Source organism: Macaca nemestrina, chromosome 15 (assembly GCF_043159975.1).
Source record: "Macaca nemestrina isolate mMacNem1 chromosome 15, mMacNem.hap1, whole genome shotgun sequence".
NCBI lineage: Eukaryota > Metazoa > Chordata > Mammalia > Primates > Cercopithecidae > Macaca > Macaca nemestrina.
In genome coordinates, this window is record NC_092139.1 from 4,614,102 (window position 1) to 4,640,814 (window position 26,713).

Sequence of the window (26,713 nt, forward strand, 5' to 3'; positions counted from 1 at the left end):
GTTTAAAACTAACTAGGCATCCACCTTAGAAACATTTACTGGACAAGAGCTCTATGTCAGGCCATGCAGTACAGTTACAGGCAGGTTTCATTGCATCTTCACAGCACTAACAGGTATGCATTTTTTATTATCCTCACTTCACACATCAGAAATGGAGACACACAGAGGTTACATAACTAATGTGGCCAAAATGGAAGAGCAGGTCGGAAAAAAAGCCACGTCTCCTGACTCCAAAGGGCGTGGTGGTAACGCACACAGGGCCACTCCCCAACACATGCGTCATATGTTAATTACCTATAAATCCATGTGAAATTTTCATTCATTCATTCATTCATTCACTTAAACTTGATTCGATGCTTCCAGCTGCCCTGGGTACAAAAATAAATAAAATCTGGTCCCTGACTTAATTCAAGAAATTCACCATCTGGCTGAGAATAATTTTGGAATGCAAAGGTCCAAACCCCCACTTATTTGTTTTCTGATTTTGAAAAAGTTTTTGTACTGGGTTTACCCATACTAGGATTTTGCATTTTGTTTGTTTTCTCTGAGCTTGGCAGCAGAAAGACCTGCAATCAAAGACTGTATTTTTTTCATTGTTTTATTTCCTGTCTATTATATTTTGGATTCGGGACCCACTTTTCTACAAAGTCTTTCATTTGCATCTGTATACTATAAATATGCAAATCCCAAACAATCAGGAAAGGAAAAACTCAGCCAAACCAGGCACTTGACATCAGGGTAGTTTACTGACTTCTGACTCTACTATTAGCCAGTTTGTGCATAGCAGACATTACAAAGTGGCAGTTTAGCCTAAAATGAGCTTTATTTGGCCTGTTCAGTATTTTACTTCTGAGTGAATCAGTGTTTTAAAAATATAAAACGTTACATAAAAATCCAGATTTCTGGTATTTGTTGAAAACTTTGAAATTCTCATAACAAAACCCTGGGCCCACATGCCTACCTGGCAACAAGGCCTGGAGCGGAACAGTGGCTGTCCCTGTTGGTGGCATGCTCATTCCAGCTCCCCACCATCCCCACCACTCCCGACTGAATCCCCATCCTTGAGACCCTGTGTACCAGTTGTCATCCGGCCCTCTCTTAGACAGTTGATTTCCTATGGTATGTGGCTATTTCTGTATCTGTATATTTATCCAAATACGTAAAATAAAACTCAAACTAAAAGGGCCTGATGAGTATTTTTCTATGCAACCTGCCTTGCTCATTTGCCTGACTACCTGATCCCTGTCGATATGGCTTTGACCCACAGTGTCAACAAATTGCATTCCCAATCAGACCAACAGAAGGATGTGCAACTCAAGTTGTTTCAGTGGAGTGTGTGGCTGAAAACCTCCATAGCCTACATGTGTCCATCACCTATAGCTGAATAACAGACCTCCCCACAACTCAGTGACTTAAAACAAGCATTCATTTGGCTTTTAATTGTGTGTGTCTGAAACCTGGACTTGGCTCAAGTAGGTAGCTCTTCTACTGGTCTCACTAGACGCACTCATCTGTGGTCAGCTGGTGGTCATTGAACTAACATGCCTGCCCACAGGCTGGCTGGTTGCAGGCCGAGGCCATGAAGGTACCTAGGTGTCCTGTCTTTTATCACCCAGCAGGCCTGCCCAAGCTTGTTCTCGGGAAATGGTTGTAAAGTTCTTGCATGAGTTTGCTAAAACTGCCATAACAGAATACCGCCAATTAGGGGGGCCCTTAAACAATAGGACTTTACTTTCTCACAGTACCGAAGGCTGGAAATTTAAGATCAAGGTGCCAGCAGGACTGGTTTCCAGTGAGGCCTCTCTTCCTGGATTGTGGATGGGTGCCTTCTTACTCTGTCCTCACGTGACCTTTCCTCTGTGAGCCTGTGGAGAGGAAGTGGTCTCTGGTATCTCTCCCTCCTCTTATGAGAACACAGTCCTATCAGAGTAGGCCCCACCCTTCCGGCCTCATTTAACTTTAATTACTTCTTTAAAGGCTTTACATTCAAATATAGTCACATTGAGGGTTAGGGCTTCATCCTATGAATTTTAGTGGGATGCAATCAGTCCATAACAGTTCCCAAGAGCGAACAGAAGACAAGCCCTTTGTGTGACATTTGATTTTTTCTCATTGACCTAAACAAGTCCCCTGGCCAGGCTCTGAGTCAGTGTGAGAGGGGACCACACTGACACAAATGCCAGGACACAGAGAGACATGAACAAATGAGGGGCTGTGACAGCAGCCATCCACCATGTCCAGACCAATTTTCTTCAACTGCTGCTTACTCTAGGTCAGTGCATTTTAGATCCATGCTGTGGGGGTTACTGTGGTTCACTATCTAACAGCTGATTCTCATCAGCAGGTAATTTTGAGAGGATTATGGGCTCCCTTTCCCCTTCAATGACTGATGGGGGAGTGGGCCTGGACCCAGTGCAGATAAAATGGAAATGTCTGCCGCATGTCCTTATGGAAAAGGTTTCCAGGCTCCAATAAAGAACCGGAGAAGAGGAGATCCTGCTCCTGGACGTTGTTGAGTCAGATAATGCCTGGATCAACTGTGGCCACCTTGCCATCTCTGGAGGATGATGCCAATCCCTCAAAGGCAATGCGAGCCCAGAAAAATGCAGATAAAGGCTCCAGAGCCTGACATCCATGCCTAGACCCCATTCTGACTCCGGGTTTCTTGTTACACAGCACCATGGATATCCTTGTTGCTTGGATTGGTCTGAGTCACTGTGTTCAGTCGCTTATAGTCTAATGCAGACCAACAATGCAGACACTGATTAGACTGGCCCATCCATGTGGAGCCAGGGAGGTCACACACATTTCATGGGGAGCCCTGGATTCTATGTTTATGTTGGCAGGGTGGCCTGGGGCGGCTGCTGCCTCAGCTTCCTCCACTGAAAAAGCAGAAAATGTCTGTTCTGTAACTCCAAGCGTGGATTTATGATCGGATGAGATAATGCATAGGAAAGCATTTCACGCTGTATAAATTGTCAAACCAGTGTAAAGAGATGAGAAAACAGCATCTTTAAGGATGAAAGGATTGACAGCTAATCGCTAGAATTATGTCATATCAACAATCCATCCATCCAGTCAAGTCAGTCAGAGGACTGTCAAACCTGTTTACTGTTACAGAGACCAAAATAACCACAGATTCTACAACAGACCTCCACCTATAATTAACCTTTCAATTAAATGAAGATAGCCTCAGCATTGTGTGAGTGCTAAGAGTGGTTAAAGGGTGGAGGCACTGGGAGGAAGCAGGTCCGCATCAGCTAGGATGATTTCAACCGCAAGGAGCCAGGACCTAACTCATCCTGACTTAGAAAATAATTTATTGGCTCAACTATGAAGAGTACAGCAGTAGGGCATCTACCTGAGGATTTCAGGTGAGGAGTCATTCAGTGGCTCAGTGACAGCCTAAAATCCAGCTTCCCTCTTCCTCTGCCCTCTGTCTTTCATGGTATTGGCCTTATACTCACAAATGTCCAGGGAGCAATTGCTAGGCGTATCCTCAAGTAAGATCACGCATTTAGTCACTGCATTTGACTGTGTAAAAAGCATAAATTTCTTCAATGAAGAGAATATAAATATATCCAATTTTTATAACCCTATTTCAAGATTCGTTCATTTGTCAATGTATTGGAAGCTTCGGGAATTGACAAGTGCGTGGGCTTCCTCAATATGAAGAAGTCCTGTTTGTCCTGATATAACTGATGATTGGTCCAGAAGCCATTTGCCTGAAAACTTTCTTTCTGGAATGCAGCTTGTCTTCATCTTGCACACACACACACTTGGATGCCTGCATGTGTTGAGATGGGCTGAAATGACCCAATAACAGATCCCCACTTTCGCCACAGACATAAAGAAATGTTTGTACTTGAGATGGGAGCAACAGGCCCCTACTGTACATGCCTCCCACTGAGATTTGAGAAAGTAAATAAAAGAAGAAAAACCTTGCTTACATTAATTTACTATCACCCACTGTGGTTGGAATGCTCATTAGAATCCGGCATTTATAAATAATTTTAAATTGGCCCAGGTCTTCTAATCCTTCTAATGAGTTATTTCCCTGCACTGGCCATAAATGTTAAGGCAACCATCAGTCTTTACACCCATGTAAATATTTTTGTACTTATTTTGTGGTGAAAGTTGACAGGGAGCTTGGTGTCACAATGAAACTGTGTGTAGAAACCAGAGAAGACTAAGTGCTAACAAGCATAAGCCACATCCCCAGGGTTTTGAACAACCATGGTCTGGTCTTTCTCAACTCAATTGAATATGTATTCCTTTATATAAGCAAGCCAAATACCAAATGGAAATTATATTAGACATGCAGAAACATCAGCAAACCTCAGTCTCTAGTCAAGCAGAAAGAAACAGCGATCAATTAAACTCACCCGGCAATCAATGCCTGAATCTATTTTGTCTGACATCATATGTCCTGGCAGTACACAATTTAAGACAAAGCAAACTCACCCATTTCAGAGATTAACATCTATGCCCCCTAGCTGTAAGGAGTTTTGGAACAAAAATCCTAAAATTGAATTTTACTCTATTCATTCCATCAGTAGGTCTAGGAATGAAACTCCATTTATTGAAAAACATAAAATTCCTGACATTTCACTATGTATGCCCTCTTCTCCATTTTCTTTGAATTAATCTCATGTATAACCTGTTATAAGCAGATCATCCCTATTAGACACCAGAGGTCATGTCATTAACATATCTGCATCCCCAAGGCACAGCAAATCATACACCATACAGTCAGCGCTCAGTATACGTGGGCTAAAGTTTGATGAGACTTCGGAATATCCACCTTAATAAACACTTGACTATTTGAACTTCCTATCTCATAGTGTCATTTAGGTGCTACCTTTCCTCAGGTGGCTGGCCATGTGTTTGTGACTGTATAATATTCATTCTTTGACCAAACAGAAAGTTCTAGAAACAGCATTCTTGAAAGCTATTCTATCACGTAACCTTTGTTAATGTAAAGCTAGAATAAATAAGTGTCTGTTGTATTTCACATTAGTATAGTTGACTAGCAGGGATTCATTTTATCATTTCTAAAATCTCAAAAGATTACAGGTTGTTTTTTCATAGGAATTTTAAAAAGTCAATGATCCATCAGTAAATGTATATCTGACCATTCTGCTTTTGCATCCTTAGAGAGAAAGACAGATGGACAGCTCAACATTTCCACATTCTCCTCAAACTGCTCCTTCTTTTACCCTCAAATACAGAACAGCAAAGCCTCTACCAGCATTTCAAGTCAGCCTTGCTATTGTTCCTTTAGCAAGCCTGGAAATGGTCAGGCTAGACAGAGTAGTGATTAATATTCTAGAAGTTATTTAAAATTCCACGAAAGATGTCTGTTGTGATTTCTGCCTGCCCAACATTCATTCCCTTTTCCAGGCTGTGGAGACAAAGTTTCCATCAAAGAACTACCCTCTGCCATTTGGCGTATGGGAGGTTGAACCCATAGTGTGGCTTCAGAGGTAGGCCTGGGACCCAAGCTTGGCCAATGGACAGCATCCCCCTGGCCAAGTGATGTGTTTAGGGCTACAAATGTGACCACAGCTAGGCTAACAAGAGCCTTAGTGCTCTTTATAGCAGGGTTGCTAAACTGCTAAGATGTGGCCTGAAACTCCTGGTGACCACCTTCATCACCAGGTGGAAAGACACAAGAACAGGAACTGATTCCTGAGGACACCATTTATGCACCTGGATCCACCATGCCTGGGATGCTGGCTTCTGGCTTTTCCACTATGAGACAATAAATTCCCTTTTAAAAGGAAAATGAACCTATGTTTTGAGCTGGATTTCAGTAACTAGAAGACTAAAACAGAATTGTAGGGCAGTCCAGAGAAACGTCTTTTTGGAAAAATAGATGAACTAAACTTTGTAAATAAGCTAATTAGAACAGAAACAGAGTCTGGGATATGTCAGTGCTATTCTTTTTTAACGTACTCAATTTAATCTGATGTCTTAGAGTTGTAGAAACCGAGGAGGTGTTTCTCTGTATTGTCATTCTGAAACCACCCCCACTCTAAAGTTAGCCTGGTCCTGTATCATACAATTAAGTATGCATGGGGATTCGTGCCCTAATTACCCAATAGTTGTGCTGAAGCCTTGGTCTTAAGTGTCCCATTAATATTTCCCAGCAACGACAGATGAAAGTGCTGAGAACATTATACTGCAATTAGTGGTTGACCCACGAAAATAGAATTATTCTTTGTTGCCGTCATATAATTGATTCAAATACTTCATATTATTTCCAGTGTGTCTGAAGCTCTCAGCTCTCACTGCTTCTCGATAGAATAAAAGGTGATTGTTAGTTTTTCCCCTAAACTTCACTTTCCTACAAAATAAGAAGGATCTTTGTATTTTTCTTTCATATTTCAATCTTTCCATTGTAGTGATATCTGGCTTATGTGAAATCTAGATGTTGGCGTATCCCATGTGGCATATAAGTTGCTTTGGATCAATTTCATTTAATTCAATTAATTCTATTATGATTGAATGACAAATTTGGAGAAAAAAGGAAAAGAGAAATAGAGAACCAGCCCAGGCTACCTCATTTACCCAAGGGAATTCAAAATGAGAAACAGAATAAATGGAGTTGTGGCAAGGATCAGTAAAATTATAGAAGAAAATTTCTGAGCACTGAAAATAATTAAATCTCATCTTAAGTCTTCAAAACAGAACAGTCTCAAGGACCTAAAAAATTAGTGAAAGGCAAAAGAAGCTATCTCTGTCACACGTTCTGGTGAGCTTATTTTTTTCTGGAAATAATTCACATGTACCTCTAAAATATAAGATTTTTTAGATGGCCACAATACCATTATCAGCATAACATATGACAATAACGTCTTTATATGACCAATATCCAGGGAGTGTCATTTCCCTGATTGCACATATGTGTGTGTGTATATATAGTTGTGTGTATATATATTTTTTATATAGTGTAAAACATCTCTAAACTCTCGACACTAAGCATTAGCATTCATTTTATATAGTGTGTATATATATGTGTGTGTATATATACAGTATATATAGTGTGTGTATACAGTTGTGTGTATATATTTTATACCTATGGTGTATATATACAGAATTGTGTGTGTATATATTTTTATATACTATAAATTTTATAGTGTATGCATATATACAGTGTATATTATATATAGTGTGTGTATATATATATATTTTTACATATAGTGTATATGTGTTTATATATATAGTTGGCTTATTCAAGTTAGGATCCAAAGAAGGCCTCACCTTGTAGTTGCCTAATATGACGCTTAAATCTCTATCTGTAAGTTCTTCCTCCTCTCTTTTTAATGGCTTCACAATGTATTTGTCAGTGATGACATAGGGTCTCTCACATTCTAAAATTTCTTGATTACAACCCTGTGGTATCATTTAACGTATTGCTCTATCCCCAGTCTTCAGGTTCAATATTTTTCAAGAAAACCCCTAATTGGTATCATGTGCTTTCATCTAGAGACACAATACCAGGCTGTTGCTCTTTTTTGTGATGCCAGCAGTCATTGGGGATGACAGCATGGTTCCATTATTGCCTATGAGGCTGAAAATTTATGATATTCTAATTCTATCATCCATCATTATTATTGAGCTGGAACTTTTCAATATAAAAAGAAACATTCCCAAATAAACCACTGTGTTACCCTGAGGTACAGTTGCAAAATTAAGGCAGGAAAAAATGCTCCATTTTTTCTCTTTATTTGCTGGTTTGCAAAATTGTGAGTTGGTTCTCTCTCTTTCGATCCATTTCATGGTGGTGTTGATTTGCTGCAGCTTCTGCGGTGGTTTTGTGCTTTACCTGTGGATTTCCACACGGTTGATGTGTCTTGCTCCATTGTTGTCTGTTGTCTGTGTTTTCCGCATGGATGTGAACACAGATGATGTGCTTCCATTCCACGTCGTTATTCTTACTGAAGCCCCGAGTGTGTGGGGCTCCTCCGAGGAGACCCAGCAACCTTTTTTCTTGCTTCCTGGGGTTGAGTAAGGTGATCTGGGATCTTCTCATATATTTCGTGCCCCAGATCAGGAGTCAGCCATTACTCGAAGAATCCCTGCTTTGTTTTAGTGGATAGGTGCTCAGCAGTCACAGCGTGGGTGGTAAGTACATCCATTGCTACTAGTTAAGTTCTTTCAGGGCTTGTTCAGTTGGCAGAGGTGGAAAATGTATCTTTTAAGTGAAAGCATATTGGGCATCTATGCTGATATTTTCAATTCAAATTTAAGGTTGCAGGGATTTTATTTAAATTCTTTTATATTTTTCTCTCTTAAGCTAAATATATTATTTCTTGTTCATGTTAACGTAATTTATTTGATTTCTCCTGGAATTTACTTAAGTAGCTTCCAAACAAAATACCAAAGTTATTATTCACAATATAATTACTGAAAAGAAAATAAAATTTATTTGATGTTATTTACATCCTTAACATATATGCCATTAAGATGTACAGCCAAGTAACTGCTTTTTATAGTAACTTAACCTGATGTCCCTCTGTGAGGGTTAAACCAACAACTCAATGCATAGGTTTATTTGCCTCACTTTGCTTTTGATTTTGAAAAAGAATCACATTAAAAACAAAATCATGCCAAACCACAGAAAATGACTTAATATTTTAATATATGTGTTTCTAGTCATTTGCCTACATAAATGTTGTTTCAAAAAAATGGAACCATATTTTCATAAGGCTTGATATTTGCTTTATTCACCCCAGAGTGTATCATAAACCTCTTCCCATGTCATTAACATATTTCTAAATCATTATTTTAATACCTTCATAGTATTCTACCATTTAGATAAATTACAACTCTCTCAGCTAATTCCCTACTGTTGACCATTTAAGTTGTTTACAATTTCTCACAACTTTAAATGACATTGTGATGAATATCCTTGGGACCAAATATGTCCACACATTCCCAAATTTTACTGTTTTAGGGTAAATTCCCACAAACGTATTTGCTGAGCCAAAAATAAAAATAAAATAAAATAATCACTGTAAGACTTTTGCCTCATGCAGCTAAAGTGTTCTTGTGAAGTATTTCAGAGTTTCCACATCTGCAGACTCTCACCAACATAAGGAATTAGCATATTAGCATAGCTTTTTTTTTTTTTTTTTTTTTTCAGATGGAGTCTCACTCTGTCGCCCAGGCTGGAGTGCAGTGGCACGATCTCAGCTCACTGCCACCTCCGCTTCCCAGGTTCAAGCAATTCTCGTGCCTCAGACTCCCAAGTAGTTGGCACTACAGGCACATGCCACCACATCAGGCTAATTTTTTGCATTTTTAGTGCAGACAGGGTTTCACCATGTTGGCCAGGCTAGTCTTGAACTCCTGACCTCAGGTGACGCACCCACCTAGGCCTCCCAAAGTGCGGGGTTTACAGGTGTGAGCCATTGCGCCTGGCCAGCATTCATTTTTAATGTATCTAATGTGAAAGGTTAACATAGCCTGTGATGGTGGCTTATGTAGACACTTCTTTAAATGGATTACTATAGGCATTCACTTATTCATTTTTTAATTCAACAAAACTGTAAATCAGGATTCACCATTTGCCACACTGACCAACATAGACACATCCCCCCACTTCATGGGGCTCAGAGTCCAGTGGAGAAAAAAGACATTTGAGTGACTCAGCTGTGGGAGAGCAATGCAAAGCATCAAGAAGGTGCTTAACAGCAAGACCAAGCTAGACACAGCCGGGGCAAGTGGGCATCACAAAGAATGCAGGGGTTTACGCTGAGACCAAAAGGATGAGTGAGCCACAACTAGGAGGTGAGCAGGTGACACATAGGGAGAATGACCCAGAGAGAAAACAGCATGTGCAAAAGCCCAGGAGTATGAATCATATTTTTTCTTAATAGGCAAATACTCCATTCGTGAAGGAGGACCTGGAACTGCAGAGACCCATCTCCTGCATGCCTACTCTATGCAGAACCCAGTTCATGTGAAACACCAACGCTGTCATTAACGATCAAAAAGGAAATACAGCAAGACCTCAGCATCCTGTCTCAGACGTCTCCTGCAGGTGCTTCTGTCTCCATCATCTTTGCCAACATAAGCAACAAGTGCTTCTTCATCATCCCTAACATTCTCCAAGTCAAATCGCGTGATTGTGGTGATTTACAACAGCTGTACATCCAGGGCAGATTAGAAAGAGAAATCTTTATAATGATACAGGCTTGCTGTTATTTAAATATTTACCAACATTAAACACCAAAGGGCTGTGCAAATGATCCAGGGATTCATATTGTTCTAAGCTAATATTCTTTGTACAATATTATGCAAATTGCATAAACTTTATTTTGTTGTTGTTGCTCCAAGCGGTGTATCCCAAGGCAGCCATTCACTAAGTTGAAGCAGATAAAGTTTTAATAATAAATAGTGATGATAAATAAGTCACAAAGTTTGTGCAATGCTAATGTACTCACTCACCCTAGGGTAGTTTATTAGATAAACAAGTAACATTTCCTGCTTTGCTCTTGCTCAAGTGGCTTCATTTTCCTGGAAATGTTTGTGCAATAAATTATTTCAACCCATTAGGTGTTAACGAACAAATCATATTCACTTGCAATCTGTCGTGAATTGCTGAGAATTGAGATTTAAACACTGAAATCATACATTAATTTTACTTTACAACAACAAAGCTGGTTAAGAGAAATAAAACTTGGCTGAAATGGGAACAAAACAGTATGTCTGATGCTGAATATTTTAAGGCTGCAAAGGAGGCTGCAAATGGTTTCATTAATATTCAGAACACTGGGTGCTCATGACAACGAGAAAATGCAAGTAACAACCCCATGCCTTGGGAATACCATTGGCAGCAATGCGTCCGTGCAGGCAGCATGTCTGCCCACACGATGCCATTGTTGGGTCAGGAAGGGTCAGGGCTCCACGCACCTGTGTGGTGGCCTGGAACAGGCTGAGCTCCCTCTTGGCATCTGCAGGGCAGAATTGGTTCCATGCCCCATGGTATCATCTGTCTGTGCTCATAACAACCTGCTTCTGTTTAGAAGGGTGATTAGAAAATATCTTGGAAAATGCATGCAACAGCAAATAGCTGGAAACAAATGTGCATGAGAAGGTGGGAGTCTGAGGGAAAACGCCATCCGTCTGTACAATAAAGGTGTCTACAGCTACGAAAGAGGAGGCAAACCCATATGTTCTCAAATTGATTTCCAAGATATGCTTTTTAAAATTTCTAGCATGAATTTTATGGAAGAAAATAATGCTTACAGAAATGTGCACAAACCATATGTGATGATGAATTTTCACAAAGTCTACACATTGGGCAGCCAACAGCTACACCAGGGAGCAGGACATTGTAGGCAACCACCCAGGGTTTCTCTTACACAGGATGACCACCATCCTAACGTGTGACCTCACAGCTAAGTCCTGGGGCCATTTACACTTTCACCTCTGGATTCTTTTAGTCAAGATGATGTCTGTGATATTTGCCCACTTTGTCGGGGACAGCTGTAGTTTGTTCGTTCTTATCCATGGATAACATTCTATTGTATAAATATACAATTTGCTGACTCATTCCCATGTTGACAGATATTTAGTTTCTCTCTAGTTTTTAGCTATTACAAACAGTACTGCTTTAGACATTCTTGAACATATCCCTGGTGAATGTAATAACTTTTTTAAGTAAATGCAGTCAGGTAAAGATCAGGTTACGTTATGGTCATTGATATGAAACAGAGATGGTGGTACAGGCGCATACACAGAAATACATACACACACCCCAAATACTCACTAGTGACATATGTGGAGACCATTTCTGAAGTGTATAAAAATAACAACCTCATCTGCCTTTGGGAAGAATGTGGGAGGGACAGGGGACTCTTACTTTTCATTGTTTATGTTTTTGCACTATTCTAAATGTTCAAGGGCATCGATTAGGTTTGCAATATAAAATTATGTAATCGAAGGGGGGGAAATGTAGTGACTCTGAAGTCATTTAGGTCCTAACTGCACATGTAGCCATTATTATAACATTATATTTATTTCCCTTCAGCTGTGCATTATCATTTACAAAGTGCTTTCCCAAAGTTTATCTCACTGCTTCTCACAATAATAGTGAGAGGAAGCATTTGCTGCCTATTTCTATGTAACAGACCTGTATCATGATGCACTTAATCTTCCCGGTTAACCTAGGAAAAGGGTGTCATTAAGTACCCCACTTCACTACCTGGAAGTCAGAGGCGTTGGGCGAGTCCTCAGGAATTGTGCGGTGTGTAAATGGTCTCTGGACCTTCGGTCAAGTGCAATTTTCACTCGTGACTGCCCCCCGCAGGGCCTGGAACATGCCTGGTGCCCAAACAAAGCGAGGTAAAGAAAGGTGAGGGAGGCAGAGACTGGGAGGTCAGAGCTTTAAGGGGCAATTCTAGAATGAACATGGGGCTTTCTGCCCCCTTCTCATCCCTAAATAAAGGGCATCTTCTTAATGGCCCCCCCAAATGCCAATGCTTTCTGCAGTAGATTCTTTAGGTCAGGGATTGGCAAACATTTTCTGTAAAGGGGCAGATGGTGAATATTTTAGGCTTTGTGAGCCATCCAGTCTCAGTTCAGCTTCTCAATTCTGCCTCATGTGTATGAGAATCAAGTAGCTATAGACGACACATTAATGAATGGCTTGGCTGTCTTCCAAAAACTTTATTTAAGACACTGACATTTGAATTTCATATGCCTTACGAATGTCATATTCTTTCATCTTTCAACCATTCTAAAATGCAATGACTATTCTTATTCTTAGCTCATGGACTGTATAAAAGCAGACGGTGGGCCAGATTCGGCCCATTGGTTACAATTTGCCAACTTTTACTTTAAATGGATGTAAAAATAGGTTAAGATACAACCACTGAACAGAAAGTAATCAATATATAGTTAAAATGCTTTCATTTGCTAAATTGGGACCAAATTCAAACCAGTCTCGGTCAAAACAGGGGATGTAAGAACTCATAACTGAGAAGCCCAAAGGATTGGCATTCAGAGATGACCCGTGTAGGGGTTTCAATTGTATCAAGGTTCTCTTTCTCTCTCCCTCCCTCCATCAGTTCTCCTCCTCCTCTCCTTTCTCCTCCTCTTTCTCTTTCTCTGTTTCCTCCTCCTCTTCCTCCCTTTCCCTTTCTTTCTCCTCTTCCTTTCTGCCTTTTTCCCTTCCCCTACCTACTTCGTCTCCTCTTGGACATACTTCCTTATTCTCTTTAAGACTCTATGTCCTCCATTGCTTGCGATCCGATTTCTTAGTCTAGACAAAAACTCTTCTTTACCAGTAGGGGAAACCCATTTGAATTATACTAAAATACACTATGCTCAGATGTTACTGCCTTTGTGAAACCTCCTCCCATGGTGAAATAAGTTCACCCCTGCTTCCTCCACTTAGCACTTACTCATCAGCCACTGATCAAGCATCTTGGTCCCTGTCAAATAAAAGGATGGGCACAAAATGATAAGTGGATACAGACACACTATCAAGAACTTCAGAGTCCAAAGCGGGAGACAGTTGAGTAAATAGGATGTGACAAGGACAGTACATGGTGCCCAGCTTTCCGTCAATCCTCCGTGATCCGTGGGATCTGCTCATTTGCTTGCTTACCTTGCCCACCTTGGCTTGGAGTGGGAGCAGAAGCATGACTGCCTTATCCTACTATTCCTAGCACCTAGCATTCATTAATAAACCTATTTCTTCATTCAAATATTTATTGAGGCTCCGCAATGTATAGATATGATACTGGGCACAGGAGACAGAGAAATAAAACCAAACAAATGCCGTCTGTGTATGGGAAGTCCATGGTTTAACGGACAGTACCTGCTTCCGTGAAGTGCATGATGTCACGGACAATGCCTCAATTCCTTCACTTGTAAAGCAGAATTGTGATTTCAGCTAGCCAAGGGTCAAATTATACCACCATTACATGCTACTAACCATGGAAGCTTCAGAATGTTATTTACTCTCTGTGCATTTCTAAGCCTATAAAACAGGCATTAGGGTAGTAACCATCTCATGGGGTTATGATAAAGATAAATTGAAATAATGTACACAAAATGCTTAGCAAAGTTCCTGGGGAAAATGTTGGTTCAAGAAACATTATCTCATATTAACCTGTTCTAACCCAGAATCTGAAATGTAGTAGATGTTCAATAAATGGTTTTTGAATGGATTTTATTCACCTCTTGGAGCCTCTTAGAAAACTCTAATCCTTATAGCTTCCTGTTACCCCCCAATTTATTGTCACATGCCTATAAAATGCACATGATTTGCATTGGAATTCCAGCTTATTTAATAACCATATGCAAAGATCTCCCATCAGCTTCTCCTAGTATCCCCACGGAGGCCCCAGGCCCTTTTCTCTGGGGCTTCAGTTACACTAAAATTTTACGTACTGTTTGGGAATTATCATATGGACTTACAACTGCCCTCAGACTGCTCAGGTTGAATGCAGGATGAGAGATATGGCTTCTTAAATATTTTTTTGTATTTTTTTTAACTTTTATTTTAAGTTCAGGGGTATAAGTGCAGGTTTGTTACATAGGTAAACTGTGTCATGGGGTTTGCTGTACAGATTATTTAATCACCCAGGTATTAATCCTAGTACCCATTAGTTTTTTTCTGATCCTCTCTTCCCACCCTCCACCCTCTAAAAGGCCCCAATGTGTGTTGTTTCCCTCTAAGTGTCCATGTGTTCTCGTAATTTGGCTCCCACTTATAAGTGAGAATATGCGGTATTTAGTTTTCTGTTCCTGTGTTCATTTGCTAAGAATAATGGGCTCCAGCTCCATCCATGCTTCTGCAAAGGACATGACTTTGCTCTTTTTTATGGCTACATAGTATTCCATGATATATATGTGTCACATTTTCTTTATCCAGTCTACGGCTTCTTAAAGTTGAGTGTTGCTTTTAAAGTAGGCATGGAAACCAGCTGGTTTCCAACAGTCCCTGCCATTAATCATTATTTTGTTCAATAAGAAATAGCACAGTTCTCTTCCAAGCCTACAAGTTTTTATAGCCCCATCCCCATTTTCATGGAGCAACACACTCTGCCTATGATTTACGTTACAGCTTAATGACTTAACACCGATTAAAATAGTTGTTGCAGTTGGTAAAATCATCACATCATAATAGCAACAAAGATAACAGAAATGTGTTATCACAAGAATACAGAAAGTTGCAACAGACAGTTGATACCACGTGAACAATGAGAACAAGACAGATGGACCACAAAATCAGTTTTTAAAGACCCACCAGAGAGGTAAAAATGAAACCAGCCTAAATGAATTAATTCCCTATGGGGATGAGCCTTATGAAAGCCTGGACCCAGCTCTAAGGCAGATCGGATCTACTCAGCTGCCAACACTTATATCCTAACAAAGGAAGAGGCACACCACCTTTCCAGGGGTAAATATTATTTCTTCAGTATCTACTGTCTTCATATAGGCAATATCTGGAATAGGATTAAAATTATGAGACATAAAAAGGAAGAAAAGGTGACTCATTACCAAGAGAGAAAACAGTCATTAGAAGTAAATGCATAGATAACCTAATCATTGAATTAACAGACAAGGACTTTAATATAACTATGAAAAATGTGTTAAAGGTCCAGTAGATAGGTAGAAAAATTTTGCAGAATATTCAAGCCCTTAAATAACAATTGGAAATGCAATCACTGAATAACACCATACGAAAAATTAATATTTTATTGATTTTATAGACTGGATATCGGAAGGATTTGGAAACTTGAAGAGAGGACATTAGAAGTTATTCAATCTGCAACACAAAGAGAAAAAAAGCAATTTTTAAATTTAATTTTTATTTTAAGCTCAGGGGTACATGTACAAGTTTGTTGTATAGGTAAACTTGTATCATGGGGGTTTGTGGTATAGATTATTTCATCACCCAGGTATTAAGCCAAGTACCCAATAGTTATTTTTCCTGATCCTCTCCCTCCTCCCATCCTCCACCCTTCAATAGGCTGCAGTATGTGTTGTTCCCCTCTATGTGTCCATGTGTTCTCACCATTTAACTCCTACTTATAAGTGAGAACCTACAGTCTTTGGTTTTCTGTTTCCATGTTAGTTCACTTAGGAAAATGGACTCCAGCTCCCTCCATGTTCCTGCAAAGGACATAGTCTTATTCTTTTTTATGGCCGCATAGTATTCCATAGTGTATATGTACAGTGTTTTCTTTACCCAGTGTACCGTTGATGGGCATTTCGTTTGATTCCATGTCTTTGCTATTGTGAATGGTGCCGCAATGAATGTAATATGCATGTGCCTTTGTAATAGAATGATTTATATTCCAAAAAGAGCAATTTTTTTAAATGTTAGAGAATGAGAACTGTGAGTCAATATGAAGTACTTAATATAAGTGTGATTGAAGCCCCCCAAAACCACAAATAAAGAATGGTGAAGAAAAATATTTGAAATCATAGTTTGAAATTACTAAAAAGGGATGAAAGACATCAATCTAGAGATCCAAGAATCTCAGCAAACCCCAAACAGGATAAATACAAAGAAACCTGCAACTAAGAATAACATACTCAAACTGATGATATCAAAGACAGAGAAGACATCTAAAAGTATCCACGGGGGAAAAACAAGATATTGTATACAGTGAAGCACTAAAAAGAATGTAAGCTACTTCACAACAAGAACTGTGGTGACCCAAAACAATGAAACAATATTTTTAAAAGGCTAACAGAAAAAAACCCTCCTAATCTACAGTATACTATCCTGTTAAAATATACTTCAAAATTAAGAAATATAAAGACTATTTTATGCAGACAAAAGCTGAAAGAATTCACATCCAGCACATATGTGCTGCTAAAAAAAAATGCTAACATGTAGGATTATGAGAAATGATACCACACCATGAGCTGCTTAAAGCAGAATAAAACTATTGCAGGTCCATAAGATACACAGAGGTAAAATACACAACACTAAGAGGACAGAGTAGTGTAGGAAGTAAATGGAAGTATGTAGCTATAAAACATTCACATTGTGGCTGGGCGCGGTGGCTCACGCCTGTAATCCCAGCACTTTGGGAGGCCAAGATGGGCAGATCACAAGGTCAGGAGATCGAGACCAGCCTGGCCAACGTGGTGAAACCCCGTCTCTACTAAAAATACAAAAATTAGCTGGGCATGGTGGCAGGTGCCGGTAATCCCAGCTGCTCAGGAGGCTGAAGCAGGAGAATTGCTTAAACCTGGGAGGCAGAGGTTGCAGTGAGCCAACATCATGCCACTGCACTCTAGCCTGGTGACAGAGCAAGACTCAGTCTAAAAAAAAAAAAGAAAAGAAAAAAAGAAAATTCACATTGTTCATGACATGGCAAATTATTCTTTGAAGATGTGTTTGATAATTTAAAGATAAATATTGTGGTATCTAGAACAACCACTAAAAAATGTTAAAAGAACTGCTTTCTTAAAAAAAAAAAAAAAGGAGATTAAATGGAATACTACAAAAATATTTAGTTAACCCAAAAGAAGATAGGAAAGAAGGAAGAGAACAACAAAGAATAAATGGGACAATCTTTTTAAATGACAAAATAATAGACTGAAATACAATCCTACTGACCACGACACTGAAAGTTAGTAGACTAAACATGTAAAAGGTAGAGATTGTCAGTTTCAAGGAAAAAAAATCAAGATACAACTATATGCTATTTACTAGAAACATTCTTTAACTATAAACATACAGGTTAAAAGGAAATGTGTGGATAAACATATATTGGGCAAAAAATAAACATAAGAAAATTACATTAATATCAGAAAAAAATTATATATAAGTGATATTAATAAAGACAATGAGGGAAATTTCATAATTATGTTAAGTGTTAATTAATAAAGAAGATGTAACAGTGCTAGATATTAGGCAAAAAATAAAAGAGATTGTGAAAATTTAAGTAAAAATTGACAGGGAAATGAGAGAAACAGACAAATCCACAATATTAGTTACAGGCTTTACCACTTCTCTCTCAGTAATTACTAGAACAACTAAATAATAAATTTATAAGGTTATAAAAATTTGCTCAACACTCTCAATCAACTTAAGTATTTAAATACACATTGAATAGCTACCAAGATAGAGCAGTGCTGGGCCATAAAAAAAAGTCCCTGTAAATGCAAAGCATTGAAACGCACAGAGTATGTTCTCTAATTAAAATGATATAGCCTAAGAAAACAATATGATTTCCAGAAAACCTTACAATGGTTTCAAATTTTTAAAAATGCCTCTAAATAATGTATATCAAAGAATAAATGACAAGGAAAAATTGAAATTAAATCTACTGAATAACAAGACAAATAATGAAATATCAAAATTTTAGGATACTGCTGAATTGATGTCTAGAGGTAACTTATATCTTTATATATGTATATATATATATACTTAATGGAAGGTTTAAAATCAGTGAACCGAGCCTTGAACTTAATTAGCTAGAAAAAAGAACACATTTAACTGAAGGGAGTTAAATAAAGCAAGTGATTTTAAAATGAGTGGTAATCAAAGAAATAGAAAACCAAGAAACAATAGAGAAAATCAAAGGTCAAAGTTTGGTTCTGTGAAAAGATTAATAAAATTCACAGACTTCTATGAAGACTTATAAGAAAAAAAGAGAACATATAAATCACCAATATGAAGACCTTAAGAGGCAATATTACCAGACATTCTACAGACATTAAAAGAATAACAGGAGGAATGATGTTTTATCAACAAACTTAATGAGTCAGATAAAATGGAAACATTCTTTGAAAAACACAGCCAGCAAAAATGACACAAGAACTAGTATATCTAAATGACCAATATCTTTTAAAGAATTTGAATTTGTAATAAAAAACTTTCCAACAGTTAAATGTAATCCCAGATGACTTCACTGTGAATACTATCCAATGTTTGAGAAAGAAAACAATACCAAATGTATATACTCCTTTAAAGGGGAGAAAAAGGAAGAAGGAACAGTTCCTCCACTTGTTTTAGGGCAGCATAACCATAGTAGCAAAACATGACAAATCAAACAAATAAAATTACAGACCAATATCCTTCATAGTACAATTGCAAAAGTATTAGCAAATCAAATATGGCAATATATACAATTTATCATAACTGAGCAGGGCTTAACCCAGGAATTCTGGTGTTTTCAACATTCAAAACTCAATTGGTGTAACTCACTACGTAAATGAAATTAAGAATAACCATATAATTATTTCAATAAATGCATAAAATGTACTTGACAAAATTCAAAATCCATTATTTAAATAATTTTTTAAAACTTTCAGCAAAATGGGAATAGCAGAGAAATTTCAAAATCTGATAAAGGACATCTATGAAAAACCTAAGGTTTATGGTTTTATACTTACGGAAAAGGACTGCTTTCCTCTTCATATCAGGAACACAGCAAGCACGTCTTCTCTCACCAGTTCCATTGAACACTGTACTAGAGGTCTTAGCTGTTGAAGTAAGACAAGAAAAAATAAAGAAACTATAATCACTGGGAAAAACAATGTGTATCTGTCCCTACTCTAGACGTAATTGTGTATATGTAAAAAATGCAATAGAATCTGCAAAGAAAAAGTACTAGACTTAATTGAATTTAGAAAGGTTACAGAATATGAATACACCAAACTCAAGTGTACTTCCAGTATATAAGCAATAACAATGGGAAAACATTTTAATCTATATACATATATATTTATAGTTGCATCCCAAAACATGAAATACCTAGAACAATCTAACAAAAGATCTGTAAGACCTCCTCACTGAAAACTGTAATACAGTCATTTATCTCTTAACAAGGAGGATACCTACTGAGAAATGGGTCATTATATGATTTTGTCCTTACAGAAACATCATAGACTACACTTACACAAACCCAGATGGTTCAGCTTACAACACACCTAGGCTATATCTTGTAGAGCCTATTGCTTCTGGGCTACAAGCATGTAACTATACTGAATGCTATAGGTGATTGTAACAAAATGGTGAGTATTTGTGTATCTGAACATATCTCAATACAGAAAAGCAACAGTAAAATATGGTACTATATTCTTGTGAGATCACCATTGATTATGTGCTTCCTCATGGACTGAAACATTGTATGCAACACAACTGTACATTGTATTGTAATAATAAAAATTAATTATAAAAACTAAATAAATGCTCACAGGCTGATCAACTAATATTGTTAAGATGTCTATTCTCCTCAAGTTGATTCATAGATTAAACACAATCCCAGTGAAAATCATATCAGGATTTTTGCATCAATTGAAAAGCGAATGTTATAATTTATATGGAAATTCAAAGGATTTAAAATAGAATAATCTTAAAAAAACAAAGTTGCAGGACTTATAATTTCTGCTTTGAGAGTTGCATAAAGTTATAGTAATCTGGATGAGTTGATATTGGCACAAAAATAGAATACACATCCATCAGTGGAAAGAATGAAAGATTCAGAAAGAAACCCACACATTGATTTTTGAGAAAGGCATCAAGTCAACTCAATGGAGAAAAGAAAGTGCTTTAAGCAAATACTGCTGAAACAAGTGGACAGCTGTATCCAGGGGAAAATAAACGCTTGACCCCCACCTTGCTCCACTTCAAAATAATAATAACAAAACATGTAATAGACTGAAATGTAAAAGAAGGTTAAATGGGATTCATAAAAAAAAAAAGTGTGCTATTTAAAAGACCCCATTTGGCAAATGAACACACAACCACAGAGAAGAAAAAAATATCCATAACACATTTGTCTAACAAAGGATTCAAATCCAGAATGTTTAAATGACTCCAAAAAATCAATAATAAAAAGACAAGCACTCCAATTAAAAGAGTGGGAAAAAGACTTTAACAGGCACTTCACAAAAGAAGACATAAAATGGCTAGTAAGCACATGAAAAGGCACTTAACCCCATTAGTCATTAGGAAAAACTAGATTAAAGCAAGATATGATTTCACATTCACCAGTAAGACCAAAGTGAAAGTGACTTGCCCTATGTTGGCAAGGACATAGAGTGACAGAAACTCTCATATGTTGCTGGCAGGAGGGTAGAATAGCACCTTGGAGAACTTTTTGGCAGTTTCCTATAAAGTTAAATATACAATTCCTCTATAACTCAGCAAGTCTACCCTCTTGAGATTCACCGAAGAGAGATGAAAATCTGTGTCCACAAAAAGACTTGTACAAGAGTGTTCATAACAGCCTTATTTATAATAGCTCATAACTGGAAACAACATAAATGTCCATCAACAGATGAGTAGATAAACAAATTGAAGTATATTCATAAAATGCTTCTTGGCAATAAAAAGGCAAGGACTACTGCTAATACACAATACCATGATTGAGTCACAAAAATAAAGTCGGCTCCCAAAGTAGGCATTCTGTGTGCTTTCAGGTATATGAGATCAAAGAACACAGCTAAACTCATCTACAGTGACAGAATCAGAAGGTGCTTGCCTTTCTAGACTAAGGGTATCAACTTGAAAGGAGACTAGGGAACTTCTTGGTTGGGGGGTTCATGGCAAAAGTATTCTACATCATGCCTTGGGTGGACGACTACAGGAGCACACACCATTGACAAAACTCATTGAAATCGATACTTAGAGACTGTAAGACCTGTGCACATTATTGTTCATAAAGTAATCCTTTATTATAAAAATACTTTAAAATAATATCTAATCTCTAGATGCTGAATGGATAAAATTTAACAGACAGTTTGCAGAACTGATGGCAGATGAGTTAGGAGACTACTGCCATGATCCAAACCATTCAACAATGTAAGCTCTCAAAGAAATTCCATTTCTATCCATCCTAGCCTTTTGGGATGAGCTCAACCTTCTTCACTGGAAGCAAAGAAATGGAAGTCAATCCTTGCTAGAAAAGCCACCCTTCAAAGAATGAGAATGAGATCACCCTTCTCCCAGTTTCTTCCTGCAAAATGATGCCGAAAGCATAGGCCACGCAGTGTTCCACTTTCTCGCATTGTGATGTTTTGGGGTTCACCTTATGTGTGATCACTAGAATGCACTCATTCTGAAATCCTCTCTTCATAACTTTTTCATTTTTCAATGTCTTTCTTAAATCTGACAATTTAATATTCTCTTCTATGAATTCAACATATTTCCGACTGTCATTTCAAAAGTGGAGGGGAGTGATAGTGAGTTCTCTGTCTCTGGAATGATTCAAGTAGAGTGGGGACAATGAAGTGTCTAGGGAAATGAGAAATGGTGAGGGTGAAGCTCTTAATGGAGGATGGGGGATAGGCTAATCACCTGGGTCCCTTCCAACTTTAAAATCTCTACTTTTCGGTCAAAGTCTTGATAAATGTTAATACAGTGTAAGAAATACAAAAAATCAGTTAATTTATACTTAATTTAATTAGCTAAATTTAATTGTACCCTGCATGTATTCTGCTGGACCAGAGGATAGAATTTTATGCATATCTACTCTGGGAGAAACTCTGAAATTCTCTTTGATCCTCTGCTAATTTTGCCGCTACAACAATTAGCCGTTGCTCAGCAGCTCTACCTTTCAGGCACAACCTGATGTTGATTTTAATTACTTACCCTAAGACCAAGGCAAAATGAAATACCCACTGAGTCCTATTCCAATTTCAGTTCATTTAGTGCAAAATCTACTGCTTGCAGACTTGGACTTTGCTCTCTGAATTAAGCATCACACATTGTGAGGCATTTAAATATTAGTTTCCTCTTTTCTTCAGTTCTCCACTCATGACCTTTCACAGTTATGGTTATTAATTAGCCCAGCAGTCACTGCCTTCTATTGTTGTGGCTCCTCTCTGTAAGCCTCCCTAGTGGTCCTCCTAGGGGAACCACACACGTCCAGCGCGGGGTTCCAAGCACAGTTAAGTCCAGCTGAACCGCGTTTCCATCCTCAAAGCAGAGGTCTGGAGCTTTTGGTTCTATGGTGTCAAGGTATCACCGTGGGTCGTTCATGCTTTACATCTTCCACCTTAGGTCCCCTCTCTAACACCAGTTAAAGGATTTTTTTTTTAATCTCAGGTGATTTGGGTAAGTGTAGATATGAGAAGCAGGAGCCAGACTTTATTTTACTTTTTCTTTTACCCACAGCCAGATCTAATGACCACAGATGATGGTCTTGACTGGAGTTCAATACTAATCTGGCTGAATGGATTTCTCAAGTTTACTTCATTTTTTTAATTCAAGCTCTAGCTTAAAAAAGAAAAAGTTTAAATGGCTCAATGCAATCAAGTTGCTGCATCATTCAATCCCTGTCAACAAACTGGATCTGTTTATATTTTGCTTTCCCTCCCGCTGGTCACCTGCAGGTTATGTCAAGCAGTAACCAAGGATCAAATTTATTTCCAAATGATGGCTAACAGGGAATAGGCAGACAGAGTTTTCAGATATCTATGTATTTTGATAGTCTGCAAAGTTGCCTGAAGAAAAAGAAATACAATTCTTTATTTTTTAAAGCAAAGAAAACAGGGAACAACACACATTGATGCTCTCATAAGCAGCTTTTGCCCTAGTTTAGAAATCCACATTTCCTCCTACTTCAAGTCGGGAGGATCGCTTTGGTGCCAATTATCAGATAATTGGAATCCCCAAAGATCCTATTTGGGAGTCATGTGGGCCTTACGTTATTGTTATTCTGGAAAGGCAAGCTGAGGGAAGAAAACGTACGCTTTCACTATTCACGAAGACAAGTCATGTATCTAAGGCACGCGTTGTGTGTGTGCACACACCGCATACTAAACGTTCGGGGAACACGTTTGATCTCCACATGATGGGGCATATTATCCTGTCGAGCCAGATAGAAAGGATCTCCTGATAATGGAGAAGAAAGGAACTATATGCAACACATGGTCATGGGCATAGAAATTGGGGCTGTCCTGGAGGTCACACACACAGCTTCTGTTTCCAGTCTGCAAGCGAACTGGCTGAGCAAACCCAAGCAGTCTCAGCTCCCAAATACAGGAGGCCATCCTATTCAGAGCATCTTCCCTTGGAATTGGCCACCATACTAAGAGAAAGAACCATCTACTTCAGAACTGCTCTTGAGGTTCTGAACTTTGGGGCAACCCAAGCTTTTCCTTTCCCCTGGGTTATGGCACCTACCAGCCATTCTATAAATATTTAAGTGCAAATGATACATCCAGCCTAAGGCAAATTTGTGACTGAGGTCATCATTCCCCAGACCCCTTTGCCAGCAGCTGCCCACTGTGGGGGCTGCCTTTGGAGGCTGCAGTCTAGTCTTGTTAGCAGGGGTGGATCTGTACAAGTCTGCAGCAACTCAGTTCTTGCCTCGCAGAAGAAAGAATACAGCCAGGGGCAGAAGGCAGGGAGTAAAAGTTCACTAAACAGTTTAGAGCAGGAATGAAAGGGAGTACCGTTGGAAAGGGCCAAGCAGGCAACTTGAGAGATCCAAGTGCTCTGTCTGACCCTCAACTTGGGTGGGGTCTTGGATGACACGACGCCAGGGTTCACATTTCTTCTCCCCTGATTCTTTCCTTAGAGCAGGCTGCTTTCATGCCCAGTGGCCTGCCAGCACTTGGGAGAGGAGCATGCGCAGTGTGTTTGCTGAAATGGTGTGCAAGCTCATTTGAGGCACTCTTCCCTTTCCAGGTAAGCATTTCTAGAGGAAGATCATATACCAGTTAAACTTCATTTTGCTTCTTAGTGCACATACTTGGGCCCACTTGTCCAGCTCCTGAGATCCTATCAGGAAGCTGATCACCAGCTTCGGATGTTTCCTATCTACTGGAAGAGAGCCTTTCCCTAGTGCCAGGCGAAGCCAATTAGAGACAGCTTAACAACAACCTGGCCAGCACCTGATGGTCACGTGACATCCCTGGGGCAGGGGCCCTCTTCCGCCCTGCTCATGTCTGCCTAAATACCAACTCTAACAGTCTGATGTCCCAAACATCTTATTATGAAAGGACCGCTCCTGTGGGTTTTTGAACTTCCCACTCCATCATGAGTGTCCTCACTCTCCACACCACAGCCCCTGCATCTCTGAGACCTTCCATGCTTACTCTTTATGCTGCCCCTGGCCTCACTCTCCACCCCGTGGCCCCTGCATCTCTGCGGCATTCCATGCTTATTTTTTTTGTTCCCCCTGGCCTCATTCTCCAACCCATGGCCTTTGTGTCTTTGCGACTTTCCACACTTTCTCTTCCTGCTCCTGCCTGGCTTGTTTTCTTCCACACTGCTGTCCCTTTCCTCTTTGTCTTTGTATCTCTTCCTGCTTCTCCCTCTCTCTGTCTCTCATTCTTTATTATTTATGAAATAGATCCTCAGAGTGCTCTCTTCACAAAGAAAACTGAAGAGGGAGGTTTCTCTCTGCTTTGAATGTCTGGCTTTCTCCTCCCAAAATAGGACATAACTCTCTGGATGCCTCAGTGCTGGCCCACCATTTCATAGCGTTTCTGAGTGGCTATTTTAAGACCACGTGAGTACAAATGTTTTGGATATAGTCCAACCTTATGCAAATACAGGAAGTATTAATTTTAAAGTCATCTAACAGGATTGACATCCTGAAATTATTTTTCTAATAGGTCTTTGTTGCTCACCTATTTTTGTTCTGCAGTGCTGTCCATGGGGTGGGGAAAGGGCCATCGAGGTGAATGATGCATGAAAGACTCATTTTCCTGACCTGGCCAAGCCTGACCTTCAGAGGGACCATCAGCAAAATTCCAACTGATTGGGACGGTTGCTATAAAGGGAAAACATGGGGTGCCCTGATGAAGAGTATAATGGGGACTTCTTCACATCAGGTGATGTTAGTCATTCAGGCTGCCATAACATAGTATCACAGACTTGGTGGCTTACACAGAAGAGATGGATTTTCTCATCGTTCTAGAGGCTGCAAGTCCAAAATCAGGTGCCAACATGGTCGGGTTCTGGTGAGGCCTCACTTCCTGGGTTGCAAATGGCTACCTTGTCACAATGTCCTCTGTAAACCAAAGCTAAAATTCAAAGTCCCCCAACTGACTGAAGGGACCCTCCTCTTGGCCAAGGGGATTTCAAACTAAACCTGAAAAACTGGTTCAGACCATGATGGGAAGTGGGGGTCAGACATGCCTCCTTATACCCTCCTCCCCCAGAATTCAGGCACCACTGACCAGCTTTAACATTAAAATGTAGATCTTAAGACTGACGGAAGAGAATCCATGTAGCAATAAGATACCAAATTCCAACCTGACTCTAGCAGAGCGTCACAGGACAGACAGCAGGCCCTGAAAGACATCAAAGCATTTTCCCCCAAAGCATATTTCATTGACATATTCTGAAATGGCCGTGCAAAGCTGTCTCTCACGGGGAAAATCTACATTCTGTAGAGAATCCCCTTCCCTTTCCAGGTCTTTTCCTAACCCAGGAGAGATTTAACTAAGAGTCTTGCACCTTTTCGCATCTGATAAAAGATATTTACTATTAATACCTATTTTCTGAGGCCTGCTACCCAGAGCCTTCATCTACATAACAAGAACCTTGGCTTCCACAACCCTCCTTATCTTAGCATTTCTTTCTGCTGACTTCAACTCTTCAGGGAGAGCTTAACCCTGTCAACCAACTGCCATCAGAAAATCTTTAAATCCAACTATGACCTGGGAGCCCCTGCCTCTCCAGGCCAAACCAATGGACACCTTGCACGTATTCATTTCTGTTTTCATCTATAACTTCTATCACCTTAAAATTTATGAGATCAAG

At 39.2% G+C, this 26,713-nt stretch overlaps 1 long non-coding RNA gene across 11 annotated transcripts in view; it reads right to left on the reverse strand.

Annotated features, from left to right (window-relative positions):
- The window catches only part of LOC112424728 (uncharacterized), a 264,486-nt gene that overhangs the window by 117,183 nt on the left and 120,590 nt on the right, over positions 1-26,713 (reverse strand). For 8 of the 11 annotated variants that reach the window (XR_011613196.1, XR_011613189.1, XR_011613187.1 and 5 more), the window contains 4 exons: positions 19,384-19,473; positions 12,218-12,336; positions 1,733-1,865; positions 295-368 (listed from right to left, as the gene is read on the reverse strand). This is a non-coding gene — a long non-coding RNA (uncharacterized lncRNA). The remainder of the gene's footprint in view (positions 1-294; positions 369-1,732; positions 1,866-12,217; positions 12,337-19,383; positions 19,474-26,713) is intronic. The other 3 variants (XR_011613190.1, XR_011613188.1, XR_011613191.1) reach the window with 3 other exon arrangements.